Consider the following 19,482-nt stretch of genomic DNA (forward strand, 5'->3'; position numbering starts at 1 on the left):
GTAGTAAAAAACCAAAAATCGTAGGGAATTTGGACTACATATGCCTGTTTTTAGGCCCCAATAAATATAGGGTTTACAATGAAGAGCCTTATATGGAGATAAAGTTTAATTTAAGACGGAAATTGAAAAATAATAATTTTTAGGAAGTAAATTCAGTTTGCTTAAATTGGATCACGTCAAGTGATAATTTGAGCATGTTAAAATATCCGGGCTTTTATGAAAAGTATACCTTTGCGCCAAAATAATATATAAATGAGGCTAATTCTATGTCTCACAAGCTACGGATTAAATTGTCACTACCTACGAAAGTTCTCAAAACTCAAATATCAGGAATCCGCACATTCATGCTTACGTGAGCCATTCGAATTAGTTCTGTTTGTGTTTTTTTCACTTAAGTAATAATATTTTTTCACTTTTCACTTTTAACACTAATATTTTTTCCTGTTAAAACGAAGGCGAGAATAAAAAGAGAATGAGAAAATGGAAACGAATGAAACAATTTTTTAATTAAACAATCGAAAATTGTAATGGTTGAAAACACGACTGATATGTGTGCATGAATTTTAAACATCAGCTACTAATGGCATGCGTATGTATGCATGTAACTGAGGAAGAGACAACTTATAACAACACTAAAACTAATTTAACACGAGTTGAAAAAGTTAACATTAATTTTGTGTTTCCTTGAGAACCCCGGGCTACTAGGCTGCGAACACAAGGCGTTGACGTAAATACTGGACAACTTCCCTGTGGTTGCGATTTTATGACTTTTTACTGGAAATTATTTTTTAACATGCGTCGAATTGGTTAACCATTTAATAAATAAAAGACCGTGATATATGATGAAAGTAATTCCGATTTATTGTCTGTCTATAGAACTGTGTATTGTCTGTTTAGAATATTCTGACATGTGGCCGGTACTGTCTGGAGTATTAAAGGAATCAAAGTAAGGTGAAACTTCAATATTGAACACAGCTAACATGATACCCATACACACGAGCAATATGGCAACGCCATTATGTTATTCATTCTTGGTATTCCAGATTTTCAACTCACAGATAATTTTCTTTTTAATTTTAATAATGATTTTAAGTGTTAAAGAGAAAGTGAAAGAGAAGCCGTCGTTGGTAAAAATTAGTAAAGAAACACCCTAAATTGGTAACATTATGGTAACGAGCGTAGAATTCGTAGATTACTAATCGTAAGCATTTTAAGAGGGTGGCAACCATGGCGCCAACAAAAAAAGCAACAGATCTGCAATCTGACGAAGTGTTGAAACTGTCAGCAGATCACCTAGCTCTAAAGAGGAATGTGTTGGTCGTCCAACCCAATCGACATACCGGAGTGAATGGCGATCACGGGCGAACTTTGTAGCAGTACTTCTCACCAGAAAAAATTCCCCAATCAGGTTCATCTAAATTTGAAGAAATCGTGTCACATGCCCTGACCTTTCATGCGTCGAAGTTTGAGGGAAAAAAGTTATCGCAAGCTACAACAAGTTCATCTTGAGCAACTACCAACAAAATTTTTAATAAGAGGAAGTAGTATATACCTAAGGTCCATCGAAACTAAAAGTTAATGACAAACAATTGAGTATCGCTGCTTTATGTTCACCATAATTGAAAGTTTGGCGGCCCTAATATATTGAAGAATAAGTAAGATTCGCTTACTCCTTGTTGAAGAAGGTAAGATATTCCTGCATAATCTTAAGAAAAAAAAAGTATATATGTACATATACAAATGCTGTAAGTTTATTAATTTTGCAAATTGAGGCCTTTAATGTGTTCTTGGTCAAGGTCGGCGGAACGTTTTGAGATGGTTTGAGCAATTTCTGGTTGTGAAGATAAAAACCTACGATTTTACATGGGTCGCAAGGCGTATAACGTTTTGGGCAGTACAAAGACTTTGTTAACACATGTGTGATCGCTACAAGCCAAAACCATTCTTCCATTTGCGGTAGGAAGAAGGAAAATTGGTAAAAAACGTTAGTGTAACATTGCGCAAGTTGTCCATTAAGTGCAATTTTGGGACCTACCTGAACATGGATCTACGAAATCAATTTATGTTTGGACCCGAAGAGCCACTTGCCTAAATTCAATTGCGCAAGTCTACCCCAGAATTGATAAGTTATTGTAAAGCGAGAGTAAAACTCATACATGTTCAAGTGATGTAGTGCGGTCTGACAGGGTGTGATTGGTTGTCAATCTTGAAATTAAATTGGAATGAGATTTTTAAGGACTATAATACATTGCATGTAGCGATTTCAACAAACATTCAAGGACAGCTATCGAGACTAACTGCAAAACACAAAAATGTTTTTGAGAAATCTGGTGATAAAATGAAAGATAAACAAGACATAAATAAAGCTAGAAGTAACTCTACACTACTGTTCTTAAAACCTCAACAAATGCCATTTACACCCAAATCAGCTGTTAAAGGTGAAATAAACGGATTTGCCAGTTATCTAGTTCTAATTCCTTTCAACCTTAGATTGACTTGCGTGCGATGCTATGGGACAGGTGTTGTGTTGTCTCATATAATTTATGATAAGGTAGTTGGCTCCGGCAAAACACAATTATCCAAAGCTTGACAACCGTTGTACGCTGTTCCACGTATTCGCGACCATGGAAGACCCTTCAACCTCGTTATGGACCACCAGCCATTACCCCGGGTTTTTCACGAAAATTTCAAGCTACTGCAAATGACGTCATCAAGATTTCGCAATTGCGTAGTTGCCACAAAAAAAAGTAAGGAAAACGTAAATGATTGTCTGTCCACAGCGTCTTTAATCTATCACTGTCTATCAATTTTATAGACAAAAAAGTACACGCTATCTGCGGATTACGTTTCTTTTATAGCTGGCAGTCTCTTAACTAGACAAAGCAAAAAATAAACTATTATTGCGCTGAACAGTACTAAGGACGAATTTGTTTCTCTATCTGAAGCATCAAGTGAAACAGTTTATTTAAACAAGAGGCACACATCGAAGATGACAATAATCCGCTTATAATAAATATTGACAATTTAGCTGCTCAAAGCATTGCGAAAAATCCAGTCCTATATGGTCGAAGCAAACGTATGACGTACAATATATATGTATTAGAGAAGTCGTAAAAACGAAAGTAATCGAATTGAAATACGTTTACACACATTCTAACGTTGCGGACGGATTAACCTGAGTAAAGTTAACCAAGATTAATTTACAAAAGTTTTAGGAGTACAACCAACTGGTTATTTTGTTTGAAAACTATTATGGTAACAATTTTAAAGAAGTGTTAGGAAATGCAACTTGGCACATTTATATTTTCCACATCGTTTCACAACATTATTTAGCTAACATTTTCATGTATCTTTTACTTTCTGTTTATAGTGTTTTGCTTTACTCTTCCACTCGAAATAATGACTTAAAACTAACAATCTCCCCTTGGCACAAAACACAGTTTTTGTATAGATAATAGCAGACAAAGTCAATGGTTATAGATAATTCCTCCGTTGCATGAATAAGCATAGATATCTTTAAATGCCTGCTATCATATTTTCTTCATATTTAAATCGGCGCCCTGGGAAAATACCCAAATAATATAACTTCCCAGTAAGAAGTTAGTTACCAACATAAATCAGAAATTTAACAGTAGGTATAGTTGATAGTTAAGAATACACATACGCATACAGAAACGCACTAGATAATTGTAAATCCAACAATCGGTTTCTACTGTCAAGCCAGGGAAAGTTACGGGAACCATCAACGGTGTGATATGAAGAGAAACTTGTGATGTGAACTAAGTTGGGATAAGCTATCACTAATGCATACAATAGCTACAATCAAAGCTCAGTGGCGGTGTGGTAGTAAGTCAGCTGAGAACTATGAAGCAACGAATGCTTGCAAAAACTGCCGCGGATGTAAGTTGAAATAACTATCATCCGCCTGTCTTCCCGCCCTGTTATTACCCATTCTCTTGTCCAGAACAGGGCCGGTATTTGACCCAAACTATGACAATAGATAGACTCAAATTTCATAGCCACGGACTAAAAGCATGGTTACAGAGCCTCATATGTCACAACAAGTAGATTGTTTCACAATATATTATAAACTGGCCAGGGTTTATACAGCGACCTAACTGTCTTCATTGTCAAAGGCCGTCTCTTTCAAAGTCGGCATTGAAAATATGTATCGACGAATTCGAATGTACTCTCCGCATACAAGATTCCAAAGATCTAATTTTTGCCACAAACCCGAAACGGAGCGGTGAGACCATGAGCTCCTAACAGCTACGCTCGGCATAAACTGGGCACAATATTTAGTAATCCATAGACTAGATACTTATAAACTCTCACTATTGCTCCCGATCTCATTACTCTCTTGGCAAGTTTGCGAGGTATTTGTTATATCTTACGGCTTGCTCGCTTTCCCTTACGTAAACGGAACGCGAATGATACCATCCTATTGCAAAATATTCCTCACAATAATGTGGCCAAGCAAGTAGCTCTCATTAATTTCATTGATATACATGGAGCCGCCGATAATATGTCATACGTGACCATAGAATGAGCACTGAAAAACAAAAATATTCCAAACTTAGTTATCAACTGGATAATCATTATGGTGAACTCTAGGCTCATTACCTCGGAGATAGCAAAGACGTCCTTGACTATCAGGGACAATAGATGGTCCGCTTAAGGGAGCGTACTCTTTCCTCTAATTTGGACCGCAGCCAAAGATAAGCTGCTGGTGAAACTAATAAACGACTTCCGTTTACTTCATGTCATCCTTAATTATTAAATGAGGTGAAATACTTGGATGTCCATTTGGAGAAAAGTTTAACCTGGAACCTTCATTTAAATCGTTTAACTGAAAACGCGGCCAGAGCACTCTTCTCCTGTCAACACCCATATGCCAAAAATGGAGCATAAGCCCAAAAATGATCCATTGGTCTTACACCATCATAATACTTCCTATGCCAACCTATGCATCTTTCGCCCAGTGGCCTAAAATAACGTAAGAAACGACGGCAACGACACTAAACCAAACTCAGCGTTTCGTTTCCATTGACATAACCAGCACGATGAGATCTTGCATCTTAGAAGCGCTGCTGGGCACAATAATAACATAAAAGAGACTTACCTAAGCGCACTTAGAATGTCTAATATCGACGACCTAAGCCCAGCAAATTTCAGCGACCGACTGGAGATAGTGAAAAATTTCATATACGCTATTACCGGTTCCGTATCAACCACATCGGGTCGGGACGGGCCAGGTTTTGGACCCACGGTGGAAGACAAAAAATAGTATATCGATGGTTCAAAATCGGAAAATGGCAAAACGGGCTGGGATACGTGGCCCGAGTTCGCAAAAATTTATCCCAATGGGGGATATAATCCCTTCATATTCCAAGCAGGTCTATGCAATTTTTTCATATTTTCGACAGTCAAACCGCCATAAAGGCTTTAAATGGGCATACGATAACATCTAACCTTGTATTGGAGTGCCTTCAAATTTTGAATGAGTTAGGCAAGCCCAAAGACGCGCATCTAACATAGACGCCTGGTCATTCGGGTATTGAGCCCAACGAATGGGCTGACTGTCTAGTGCATAGTCTAGCTGACAGCGGGACTCGATGGACAATGCTAAGTGCTAAACCTTTCGGTGGTGTACCAAGAATCAATATTAGTATTCTGCCATCGCAACGGGCACAGAAAAATTCGGATTGCCATTTGAAGCAATGTGCAGAACAAGGGCAAGTAAAAAGATTCATCAAATATTCCGGCATAGCACGTGAGCTACTGGAGCTAAGAACGAACGAACTACATTTGGTCACAGGCTTCTACACGGTTCATAGTTCCCTCAAGTACCACCTGAAAAAAATGGGTATCTCCGACACAAATTTATGCAGATTCTGCTATCACATTCTATGTGAATGTAAGGCTATCTGCAGAATTAAATCTCATGTGTTTTGCGAGCATTTTATATCGCCGGACACGATATAGTGCTCCGAATCAAAAAAAGGTAGCGGGAATCAAGAATCTTTAAACTGGAAGGCTAGGGGCACTGGCGAGTGCAATAGATCACACAATTAATAATAATAATAAATTTTTATCGTTTTCCTAAAAAGAGCAACGTGGTACAGAATCCATGGCCAAATTAATCGATTCGTTGAAACCACCATTAAATCTTTTTGGGTACCCTTTATTTTTTGGACAGATTCAACAAACGTATTCTCGTGCTAATGGAAACTAGTCGCTTGTTAATTCGAGATACAACTCTGCCCACGTCGCCACACGAGAACTCACGGCCAATGGCATATACCATGACGGGGCTCCTCAATGCTAAAGCAACCCCCTTTGGAATGACGTAAGTACCAGTTTATCATTACGGCCGATGGAGTATATAAACAAATAAATTTCTGTCATACTAAATCAGATGATATCCTCGAACACTTTTCTGTTTTTTCGAGCGTGTTAATGATGATGTCGTGCATCTGCCGATTTATTGGAGTCATGTACCCGGAGAGATGGCAACAACTCGGATATTACGAATTAAAATCCGTTAAAACTCGTTTAATCATTCCATGCCAAAGAGTTTATTACTCAGGATATGAAGTATTATCTCGAAAATTAGAACTGCGAAATTAGCGTTTTTAACCCTTTCATTGACTGGAAAACGATAATGTGTGTTGATAATCGATTAGACTAACCCACTTCTTTGACTTATAACGAACGTTTTCCAAAAAGTTTGCCTTGTGGAGCTTATTTCACCCGACTTCTGATTGGAAATATTCATATTTGCTGCCTGCAGGGAACTATTTCTTCTATAATGCGTTTCCTCCGATCCAAATTTTGGGTACTAAAAGTTGTGACGTTCGCGTATGTAAGGTATACGGAGCCTGACTCTCTTTTACCACAGTTAAAATAGCGAATCACCGGTAATCATTCTTTTTCTTTTTATAACACTTTCGTTTCCTATTCATAGGTAGAAAAATCGACTAATAACAGTGGGAGAGAGATTTTTAAAAAAAGAAAGAGAGTTCGAAGTTTGCCGTAAATTATAACGTTGGGTATCATTTGAGTCGAGAAAAGATGAAGAAGTCAGCCTGCTTTAAACGTCTAAACACAGAACAAGTGATTGATTGTGTAAAAAACAGGTAAAATGACCAAAATAATAGCAAAAAAATATCAACGACCTTAACAACAAAAATATGTTCTTATTTTAAATATAAAGTCTTTGAAAACGTTGCATTGTAATTTATCATAAGATGTGCAGACAACGGCAAAGAGCATAGAAAAAGAACACGAGAATTAATGTGAAATATGAAGTGAAAGGAGTTTCTTTAAAGAAAATTTATATCTTGGAGAGTATTAAATTTATGCTATATTTCGTCAATTGAGATATATGATTTTTTATTTATTGTAAAAAATTTTTAAATAATCAGAAAAAACAGTTATATAAAAAGAAGACGGTAAAACAAATTAACGAATACATTCCCAAAAATGAACCCCATAAGAGATATAAGTAGAAGTATGCTTCGTAGCTAAAGTCAACTCCTTACGACTTTTAAAGGGACGGCATTCAAAAATTGTCAAACAGATGCGAAAAATCTATTAACCGTTATGGACAATACTTGAAAAAAATATTATTTTAATTATACATATATGAGAGAATTAGTTCCACAGCTTGCATTAAAAAATATATTTATAACAAGAAACACAGCGCAGCAAGCATGGCAGAGTCATACGAGAGGACCATATAAAACTTTAAAATACGGCTTATTAACTCAACATTCAAAAATGATTTGAATGACAAAATATAACTTTGCGTCCCACAAAAACTTTAGCAATAACATCTAAGTGAGAGGAGAACCTTTTCAATTACGTTACACGCCATATGTCCGAAGAGCTAATGTGCGAACTTTCCAGTCAAAAAGCATTGAAAACGTAAGTCGCTTTTTTTGCGTGCTGTCCCATGATAACGGAAACGTTATGTCCTATTTCGAAAAATGTGTCCGTGATGAAAGCTAGTTAAAAATTACGTTGATTGGCCAGAACTAAACGCTACTGGCTAATTATGTACAAAAGGCAATTAAATAAAAAAGGAAATGAACAACCTGTATACGCATTTTCTAACTCGTTACACAAATGTGCCTTTGTTTGCACAGTATGGCTAACACCATTAGCTATAGCCATTTACGTAATTACACAGTTCATAATACTACTATTAGTGCCGTACCACATAGATGACGATTGGAAATTTTTTTTATTTAGGCCTTCGCCACAAGTGATGGCTTGTCTTTACACCAAAAAAAGGAGACCTCTGAGAAGGATGAAAAAATGCCTGAAATTTTATTGTGCAAAAGGTAATGAGACACTTACGTTTGCAATAAATGTAATGGAAACGTTTGCTGGATAAGATGTGTCTCGTTATCATACTCATAAACAAAAATTAACCATAAATAACATAAATAAAAAATCGTTCAATAAACGTAAGTAAGTTACAGGCAAAAAGTGCACTATTATAGTGTGAATTGTTAACGTGTTGTTAATCGTTGTGAAACCTTTATATCGCTTTAACAAATGTTCCTTTCAAACTTCTTTTATCAAAAATATAATGAAAGGGGTCTCAACTTTTTGTTTATCATTGGACTGGTTGTGGGCCGATCACGCTTGATTGTTTTCCGTTATCTTCTTTATTGATTAAAAAAATATTCGTCTAAAATTTTTATTCCGTTGATTAATTTATATACCTCGTTACTTGCAGCAACTTGCACCTCAAGAATTAAATAATAGTATGAAATGATACAATCAACATATATTTCAATATTTACATAATTAAGTAAAAAATAGAGTTCAATTGATATTTCCATGAATTGATTAGTAACCCCACAATTGAGAAAAAAGGAAGGAGTGATAAAAATCGTTATTATTTTAAGAATCAACACAGAAGGGGTTAACTAACTCATAATTAAAGCCATCGAATTGTAAATTAATAGAGATGTACTTTCTCGACGTACATTGCGGTAAATTTAAATTTCACCAATTTTCCACAGAAGTGACGTCAAGTGCACATCTTGACATTCATCAATTTCAATCGGTTAACATATGAAGATAACGTACAACTGAGCTTCCCTCTTAACCTACGTAACAGCAATACAAATTATTTCCGAACAGACTCAATAAGATCAATGTCACATTCATAACTTGAAGACCAGGCCTGTTGAGTTAGCACCGTTAGGACGCTTACAAGTGTGTACCTATTTACGCCCATAAATGCATAAAAGTTTTTTGCTACTCATTCGCTACTTGTTTGAACAAAAGCATCTAATTTATTTTTTTTAATGGTATAGCCACTAATCTTTAATTTTTGGAACATCTTTTTGTACGAATCCTTATCTGTCTTAAGTTTTTAATAAGCCAGACTGAGCAACGATTCCATTCCACTGTAACTCAAGGTACGAGCAATAGTTTACAGCATATTATAAAAATTTGAAAGATTAGTAAACAACCATTCGCTTGATCAGACCTTGTTGGTTAATCCTAGTGTCAACAATTTTTTTTAAAAGAACGTTTTTAGTTTCTATTTTTACATATTTAGACTGGAAGTTAAAAAAAAAAAAACAAGAATAAAGGCGAATAATAGGGGCAGCACGGTACTGCGAATTTTAAGAGACAACGGATAAATTGAAATCTCCAGGCACAGCTAAGATATTCATCAAATTCAGAAGTTAGAATAGCTCTTGAAGTAAGATAAGCACGGCTATTTCGAAAGCAGGAGCTATGTACAAGCATATTATATAGCATTACTTTTCAGTTATTATCCAGTTACTACCCACACAAAAAAGTTTATGTCGCAAACATTATTAAGTCGAGAAACTCTTAACGCAACTGAGATGTGTACTGCAGTAAATATCCAACCGCCTTTTTCAATTACTTTATCACCTCCTATTTGATGCGAAGACCTGCAAATTAGAAGAGGTTCATTGCTGAAAATATTAGATTTCAATCAGGTTTTTGTAAAAGCTATTACTTGTAAGAACGGGTTACGAAGATTGGAATTCATCGCTCTTCATATTTTGATAATTATGTAATCAGAAAGAAGACACATATCGCGCTTTCTAAAGGAGAACGAAATATTTCAGCAATGATAGAAGGTAAAAACAAAACTACCTTGCCATTTTTCTGAGAATAAATTCCGTAAGCAGAGGCCTCTGACACTATTGAGACTTTTTAAAAATGTATTGAAATTTTGTAAAGAAGAACAAATGGGACATTTGAGCTAAGGAAACACTCCATTGAGTAGGGCGTTATAAACGCAGCTTTGGAAATAAGTGTTAACTTACGAAGTTGAACGCTAACTAGTTCACAATCTGTATTGCCATATAGAATTTGATGGGCAACTTACGTTAATAACGATGCGTTGGTTTATAACTTCAATGGATGTTTGTAGATTTTGGAAAGAGAAGGTTGCTCAAAAGAGCTCTCAAAAAAATACACTCACATAAAGTAAGTAGTTCTACTATTAACAAATAAGGTAACATTAGTTTAAGTACCTTTAGAAATTAATTGCATTTCCTTATGGCTAAAACCAAACTCAAACCTACTAGAGATGTTGCTTCGGTTCGCACACCCTCCGAAAACGTAAATTTCCACTCTTTTCTTCGCATTATTTCTCCTCTTACTCTCATTCATTTGATATTAATTGAGCTGCCTGCTATGGAGAATAATGGTTTCTTATGGTTACCCTTACTGACCCTATTTCACCACCCAAAAAATCCCTCTTATACCGCTTAAAATGTTCGCCCTTAGTTGAAAACATAAAAATTGCATTAGTTGTACAATAAATTCTTTCCAATCTATTATTATTTGTACTTTTATAATTTCCTTAAACCAAAGAAATACATTCCAGGACGAAACTGTAAGACTATCAGCTCTATTTTTTAAAGAAAACACACCAGATGGCAAGTCCAGTCATTTTATTAAAGTTAAATATTTTATTGCTTCGACTTAGAATATTAGATTTCTTAGGAATCCATCGATGCCATAGTATAACTAAGGCAACTTTTCAAAAATTTTTTCATATTGATTTTATTGATGTTGATTGGATATATAGTGATTAATCGAAATTAGGATTAATCTGACAACAGTGTATACAGAAGCATTGTTGACGTTCTTCGTCAATTTTCTTCTCAATACTATCTAGGATGAGGCTATACACACTTCGTCCACCTATTTGAAACTCCCAAAAGTAAGCTTCAGAGGCCTTGTAACGTGTATATATTTTTGATTAGCGTGAAATTCTGTCTATCCTGTCCATCTGCGTACCGTGTCCTGCTCTCCTAGTAGCGAAAATTAAGATATCGACTTCAAATTTGGTAGAAACGTTGGAAGTTCTTGCACTTCGGTCGGTACAGGAAATAGCGCAAATTGCTTAAACCACACGTCCACAATAAACCGTACACTGAGTGTAACTTTGTTCCTCTAACCAAAAATTTATGGATTTTTGCTCATTATTCGCAGATTATGAACAATAGAAGTCTGAAATTTTCTGACACACAAAGTCATAATTGATCAAGTCTTAATTTTCTTGTTGTTTTCTGCTTATTAGTCATAAAGTAGACAAGACAAACTGCTGAAAATTATCCGGTATATCTCTTCACGTGAAGACGTATCATCTGTCTAAAATGTATTATTTCTAAAATAAATATTATGGACGCTACAAGGTTGCCGATTCATTTTTTTTAGCAGTACACACAATTGACCACCAATTAAAAGGATTTAGAGAGTAGAATTCGGGAAGCGAGGTGCATTATTTCTACATTAAATATGGCGAACGTCCTGACGTGGTAGATTTTTTCTAAGCAATCTTTGAACAATTAGGCTGATGTTCGGTATTTCTAATCGTTATTTTGAATAAAATCTCATAGTTATTCACTTAAAACTTCTAACACGTCTTAACACTAACGCTAATAATAACTTGCAATACCAGTGTCATCCTACCGCAGCGTAGTAAAGACGTGATTCTGGGTGTATGAAGATCGGCCCCAGCCGAATTTAACTTTATCTTTTATTATTATTATTATTATTTTAATTTTAGACTAATGAATTGAATTCTTAGACTAAAAAAAAAAGACATTGAGCACTAGCAACACAGGCTATCGGCTCTAATTTAAATAATTTTATCTTTTATTTTATCATATATGTTTGAAAGTCAGTCTTTTCTATTCTGCCACCCGAAATAATGGTGCCGAAACTACGGATTTGGTTGCTAGGTCTGCGGGGTAATTTCTTAGGAGGTAAACTAATTTTGTGACAATGATGTTCGTTACTCTGCTCATATTTAAGAGGTTTCGAATAGCACTTATGACCGACAAGGTATTGACGATGATAACCGTTGTGCGTATGATTTTGCGAGCAAGGTTTGTGGCTTGTAAAACAGCATTGTTTGCATTGTAGATGTTTAAGCATTTTCGTGTGGAATGTGTGAACTTGCTCTGTAACTTTCTCTGCGATTATTTCTCTGAAGACAAGACTTAGCATGCTAGAAGTGAATTATAACGGGAGCTGGCTTTTAAAACCCACGGTGGGTTGAATCCAAATTTTCGCGAGATGTTTACGGTGACTGTTATTTATTTCCCAACACGTTAAGAGTTAATCGCGGATTGGTATCTTTTGATTTTTTTGGCAATAATGGCCTTTTTAAAATTTTCGCACAGTTTTGAGTTGCTGGAGTTTTAGTTTCAAACTCATAAGCTCTATTTTTTATGGTTGAAAAAGGTGTTACTAATGGGCGTCATTCGCGAAGTATAGGTGCCGACTTTGTGATAAACCAGTTTCAGAATATTTATGTTTTATTTGCCTTCGTTGGTAAGGAAAATTTTCCAAGCAGTGTAGTATATGACGTTGACCGTACTTTAAAGCGAATTGTTTAAGTGAAGACATGGTGATTTCCAGCTGTACATATTGAAAAACACGAGTCGTAAAGTTGCGCACGTTTGCACATTTCGTTTAGCCTTACAAACGTTCAACTTCTGTGTTGCTATTTTTGTTCCCGAGGAGTTAGTCCACTTTGAAACATTTTCCTCATTAGTGTCCAGGGCATTGAAAGTTATCATGCTATTTTTTATTTTGTTAAAATATAGACCTAGTCCGCATGTAGGCTATGTCCGACTTTTGGAATGAGCCAAAGACTCTTACCTACCTCTTTGAAAGCTATTTTAAAAAATATGACACACAGAAGAGCTCTGGTGGTAAACACCGCGATACTTTTTTCCTAATAATACAAGCGATATGTGTATCGAATAAAAGAATTTGGTGAGTAGATTGCGAAAAGCATAATGGTGGGTATGCTAGAGTCGGCCGCTGCCGCGTACAACTTTCTTACTTGCGTTTGTTGAAACCGTTCTTTTCATTAAGAGGCGAATAATGGTTGAAATTGACACTACGGAAATTTAAATGGCCACTGGATTATCAATATAGAATATTCCATATATACATATATGTACATTATGTTAGATGTGTAGGATGCACGAAGTCGAAAATTAACGAGCATCCTAATGAGACGCAATCACGCGCTACAGAACCTTTAGCGCTTATGATGTGTGTACATCGATGAACAAATCTTCCATAGGCGAGTAGATGCATGCTTACATTCAGATTGTTTTTGTATATTTTATAAAAACAAAGGATCAAGTTTTCCAAAAATTCTTAACGTTTAAAACTAGAGCGCGGAATCAATTACAAAAATGCATCAAAAATATTCAAAGAACAACAGAACCGAATACACTCATAAAACTTTTAATGAATATTTTGAAATCCAACGCCAAATAACGGTAACATGTTCCTCACAACAAAAGAGCGACGATGAGTGACTTACCAGAACACTGGTAGAAATGCCCAGAAATAAGCTAGTACTAGCTGGTTTAGCGGACTCCACGCGGGTCGAACCAATTGCAACCGCAGCATATATGCACAATCGATCACCAGCTGGAGCACTTAGCAAAAACTACGTATGGAATATGGAGACAAAAAAAACGCTTAGTAAAGCATTAAAAAATTTATGGATGTAAAAGCGTTTGAGAAAACACGGACGTGAAAATTCTTTTTGAAAGGAAAACCATATGGGATGGATAGCTATTCTACTAATGCAAAAACATGTCGACTGCACGACCCTGTTGTGCAACGAAAAATTATTTGAATAAAACCATTGCAATGCCGGCAGATGGTGTTAATATTTCAATATTTAATGAGACTGAGAAAATCAAAATGAAAAGGTAGAACATCAACATCAGAAAGGAAAAATATTACCATCCTCGTTCATTGAAAAGATTTCGACTCAGACAATGAGAATGGCATATTTGAAAATTCAGAAGGCAACGGTTTTAATGAATGCAAGGATAGCAATATTTTTGTGGAAAATAAGTATGCAGACAGGCGGAAGTTGCCAATGCATGAGGATTACGAAGCGTCAAAGAAAAATAATACATGGAACTTTGTAACTTTGTAAAAAGCGGAAATTACGAACAGCTGTGCGATATCAAATTACCAATAGCATCCCGTTTTGAGGTTGTAGATAAAAGGTGCTTGGATTATATTTTGGTAATAACCGTTGAGCACTGTCAAGGAACAAGCATTACCGGTATATGTCATGAACATCTATTAAAGCAACTGTCGCCCTGTAGGTACACCGCTCGACCCTGGATTTCAGGTAAATTTTGATAAAAATGATTGCCCTAAACTAAATATCTGAGAGGACCAAGCTTTGATAGAATCATTAATGTATCTTGTAGTAACTACATATATTGACACATTCCCCCCTGTGTGTAAATGTGCTCAAAGGAAAACCAACCCCTATCAAGCACATATAAACAAGACGTTGGACACATTTTAAAATATCTACGAAGACTTTTCAATTAAAATTAAAATTTAAATGGAATGGCAAACCGGGGTAAAGGTTCGTGCGTAGGGCGGTGGCACTACGAATAGTAAATCCTGTATGAGCCAAAAATTCTTCTTGACGACAGCAGAATCCGCTTGCGCACCAAATAAGCAAAATTCTGTTGCGCTTAGTATTACTGAGAGTTCGTGGCACTCTCAATAGCGTCTGAAGAAGCAATTTACCTAAAGAAAGTCTTTTGTGAAGAAAAGGTGTCTTTGATCACAAATGAAGATAATCTAATCGCACAACCTTTGGTAAATAACCATGTCTACTAGTATCACAGCAAGCGTCAATTACAGTTCGTGAAAGATATGATAAAGGAAAATGTGATCAATCCACAATACATATCGACAAATGAATATACTAACTAGAAATCTATGTAGTCTCAAGCATACCAAGTTTGTGAAAATGCTAGGGACTCACTAGCTAGTAAGTAAATTTCAAAAGAAAGAAAAAAACAGTAGTATTGAAAAAGAACGTTAAAAATAATTAAATTAGCAACACTTCCATCTTGTTAAACGTAACTTTGGATTTTTTGGTTTTGTTAAGTTCCTTTGTTTTTAACACAATGTAATTAAGTCAGTTAAAAATCCATGGCACAATTATTATCGTTAATGTATTATAACATGTTCGCCGCATAAGTGATGTGTATATATTAAATATTTTATAAATAGTTATGTATGATTTTCCATATTATTAACGACGGTCGAAACCCATTAATTTTTTAAGAGATTGGTAACTGACTGCGAAAGTTGTTTCAACTATAACAATAATTTCAAGCAAAGTAATACTTTGCTTTTGGTGCGTTGAAAGCTGTTTTAGCCTGATCTCCCATTGTGTCAATTCCAGTTTTTAATGAGCCTACAAAAATTGGGAAAGCTTGGTTGATTATTTTTATAGCCAGACCTTTGCCCTGCTCTACCACCACTTATTTCGCTTTCAGCAGAACTTTCTGAGGGGTATAAAGCTTACTTCAAGAGGGGCTTGTTTCATTTTCACGTCCAGAATTGTCAGAAATTCTATAGTGTTGCAATAATGTAAGAAAAGTAGTAAGAGATATTGATTTAGTAAAGTTCAAACAATACAAAAAAAAGTATTCGCAATTTGTTGAAAAATCCTACAGTTTTTTCATCACCTAATACATAGCACCAATGTAACAATTGTCGCACTATGGATGCAATTACATTGTGGTAGATTTGCCCATGTAGGATAGGCTTTATAAGGAAATTATATTGTTTACATTACGAATTATTCGTTAAGTAATTATATGGCTTTATAATTTTTAATAATTTGCAGATTAACAACAGATTAAATACATTACAACATACATTACTTATACATACTTCAAACTTATGACAATATAAAGTACAACTGCATTTATTACATTTTGCAAGTAATTAAAAAATAAGCAAATTTAATGGTCACACAAAACTCGCTACTCCATAACTTTGTCTACTCCAATCCAAGATGGAATAGTTTCCATTCAAACCGAAAGCAAACAAATACTTTTTTAAAGTTTTTATCCGATGGTGACGAATTCAATATTACGGGCTACTAATTTGGAGGAATTATATGGGATCCGTCTAATCCATTTCGAACATAGCTTATTGTTGGGCGGAAAAATTTCACTAAATTATATTTCAAATTGTTATCTATAAATCAAAGTTAGATGCAGAGACACCAAACAGCCTGGGCAGTGATTACGTCTTGCATTAACTGGGTTTGTTTTTTGAGTTTCGACTTCTTTTGTTTTATGCATGCACAAAAGGTGCGTGAAACGCTCCCTCAAAATTGTTATAGGCCTATAAATTGTATAGGCCTAAAAATATATAGGCCTAAACAAAATTGCGCATTAATTGCGTTAATATTGATTTTTCTGAGTTGGTGCTGGTTGGTCTTGTTTGTTTAGGGTTGCATTTATAAGAGAGTCCAGCTATACATTGAAAATAAAAAAATTTCAAACAAAATTGTTTACTTACAAACAGCTGAACCAAAACAAAAGATTTTAAATTTGTGAAAGGTGAGTAAATAATTTTTTTTTTTTTAACTACTCTTAGGTCTGTCTCCCTCGACACCAATATCAATCTTACGTTCAATTTCGTATAAACTTCCTGTAGCAAAAAGAATATTCCTCTTAACTGCAAAATAACTTCTCAAGGTAAAAATTTTTAAAGCTGTTTTTTTCGATAAAGTCGCCTGCAAACATATTGATGTCTTCAGTAGTTACCCAAACTGTAACAAAGAATTCAGTAAGGTTTTCAATAAAGTTAACACAATATCCTCTTGGAATATTATTATTCACAGAAAGAGCGTCTTAAAATTAAACATACGTGATTCGATCACGAAACCAAAAAGAAAATCGGTCAAGGTCTTGTCTTCGAACTACGTCGGTAAAAACTCAATTACCTTATTGAAAATAATTTCAAAATATACGCAATGGATGGATCAGTAAATTCGGATATTTTTAGCTTCTCAGTTGTAAAGTATCCAAATTTGCGTTTAGGAAAATTCAAAGTTCTGCAAGAGTTATCATCCACCTTCATTGAACTTCTGGCCATCAGACAGGCAATCCTTTTTGCAATTGAGAACAAATTTAGAAAATTTGCATGTTTTTCTGACAGCAAATCTGCTATGATGCTAATCAAAAATAAGGATCCTTACAACATCTACGTTTTTGATATTTACAACCTCTTAAAAGACGCAAGCATCGAAGAATGCCATCTAATCTGGATCCCAGGTCACAGTGCTTTTGCTATCAATGAAAGAGCAGATTTCTTTGCACGTGAAGCGCAGTTTGTTGACACATTTTCTCCATTAACTATCTTCCCTGCTTATCCGAAAAGTTATTGTAAAAGAAAGGAAAGATGAGTATCATGTTTTAGCTAGAGAAAAAAGTGACCGGCTTTTTTACAAAATTGGCACTTTTTTGACTTCCACACTTTTATCTAAAGGAAAATTTGCAACATGGGAATTTAAAATACTTCATAGACTTATGGGTAATTACACCTATGACAAAATGATTAAAGTCTCTTACACTGATAATTACGAAGAATGTAGCATTACTGAGTCCGCCGAACATCTAATTTTAGAGTGCAGGAGGTTTGACATCCTTAGACAATCTTTCAGTATATTTATCCTATACAACAATTTATTTGAAATTTTTCGTGCTAGAAACTTTATGCATCTTAAGCAGCCGACTGCGTTTATCAAATCAGCGGATTTCTCTTTCTAATCTTCTATATTCATAATTTTGCTCATAAATACAGATCGCCTATATTTTTTTCTTTTCCGGTATTCTCAGCCGAAATTTCGACTGTATAGTACCTTACGAAGCTTATGGGAACAACTGTAAAGTAGTACATCACCTATGTAACAAGCATAAGCATCACTTAAAAAAAAAAGAGCGCTCATTTTACGTTTCTGGATTATGGGTCTAAATTGAATCATACAAGCCTAATCCATATCCAAACAAACAAAAAAAAAATAACTACTCTCAATTCGCCAAAGCGTGTAAATAATTGTGTCTCATCAACCTCTCTGTACTTCAAAATATACTCCGTCACCGTCATTGATAATGCGCTCTACTGGATGCATTGGTGTCTCTAATCTATTTTACATCCAAAACAAAAAAAAAGTAGAGGAAGTATTAATAAATATTGTTATCAAATGACCATGATATATTGAGGAACATTCACACATCACGCGGAACGGTTCCTCTTCCCATACTATGTTATTTGGTAGCAGAGAAACATTAAGATTGAAGGAAAAGAAATCTTGTAAGGCGTAAAAGGGCTGTACGGGACGCTTCAAGTCCCCTTAAGTTAATCGAAAATTTGTAGGTAAATGATTTTATATATTTGTTAAGAATGTATATTAAAATATATATATTTTTTATTTAAATTTTCGCAAACGTCTCGCATGTTGAGAGGTTTTTGAATATATCTTAGGAAAACTTGATAGAAGGAAGTTCTTTTGGTGCTTTTCATGTTCTTGTGATACGTTGCTGTACAACAAAGAATGATCGAAATATAGCTAATATACAATGGTTAGGCGGAAATCACATTTTCGTAAGCCCGTACAAAATTATGAGCGTTTCATAGACCGAAAAGACAAGGATAAACTGAATGGGATGGTGGCGAGTTAAACTGTATCATTTATGTGTCTGCGTATACACATATAAATATATAAATTGCCTTTTTTTTTCGAAATAAATTTCGAATCATAAAGGCCGTACATAACTCGCAACCAAATATCTTTGTAGGAATGCGGTTCGAATGAGAGCTAGATAAATAAAAGATACATAATAATTGGTGGCAATCTGTATAGATTGGTATAACAAAAGACAAATTTCTCTTAAATTGTTGAACTTAAAATATTTCAAATAGTGGTGCAGGGTATAAAAAGTGCCTAAAGATTCAATATTAATAAAGCAAAGTTGAATAGTTTTGATTTATGTATTGAGGTTAATAAACTGAAGAGCATCTAGGATTTTCAAAAAATCAGATTCTATTTAAGTAATCTGATTTTTTGGCTTTCTTGGCTTTTCAGTGAACAAGCCG

General features: G+C 35.0%; 1 long non-coding RNA gene across 2 annotated transcripts; it reads left to right on the forward strand.

The window, feature by feature from the left end:
• The first annotated feature begins 334 nt into the window (after positions 1–334).
• On the forward strand, positions 335–18,414 carry LOC119643729. Of its 2 annotated transcripts, XR_005248404.1 has the most exons (8): positions 335–1,158; positions 1,216–1,685; positions 1,797–2,438; positions 2,491–2,747; positions 2,816–6,349; positions 6,419–6,870; positions 6,968–7,139; positions 18,225–18,414. It is a non-coding gene; the product is annotated as an uncharacterized LOC119643729 (long non-coding RNA). The 2 variants fall into 2 exon arrangements; XR_005248403.1 differs by having other exon boundaries at positions 335–1,685.
• Positions 18,415–19,482: the final 1,068 nt, after the last annotated feature.

The sequence above is a fragment of the Glossina fuscipes genome, unplaced genomic scaffold, assembly GCF_014805625.2.
Source record: "Glossina fuscipes isolate IAEA_lab_2018 unplaced genomic scaffold, Yale_Gfus_2 61546, whole genome shotgun sequence".
Lineage (NCBI taxonomy): Eukaryota > Metazoa > Arthropoda > Insecta > Diptera > Glossinidae > Glossina > Glossina fuscipes.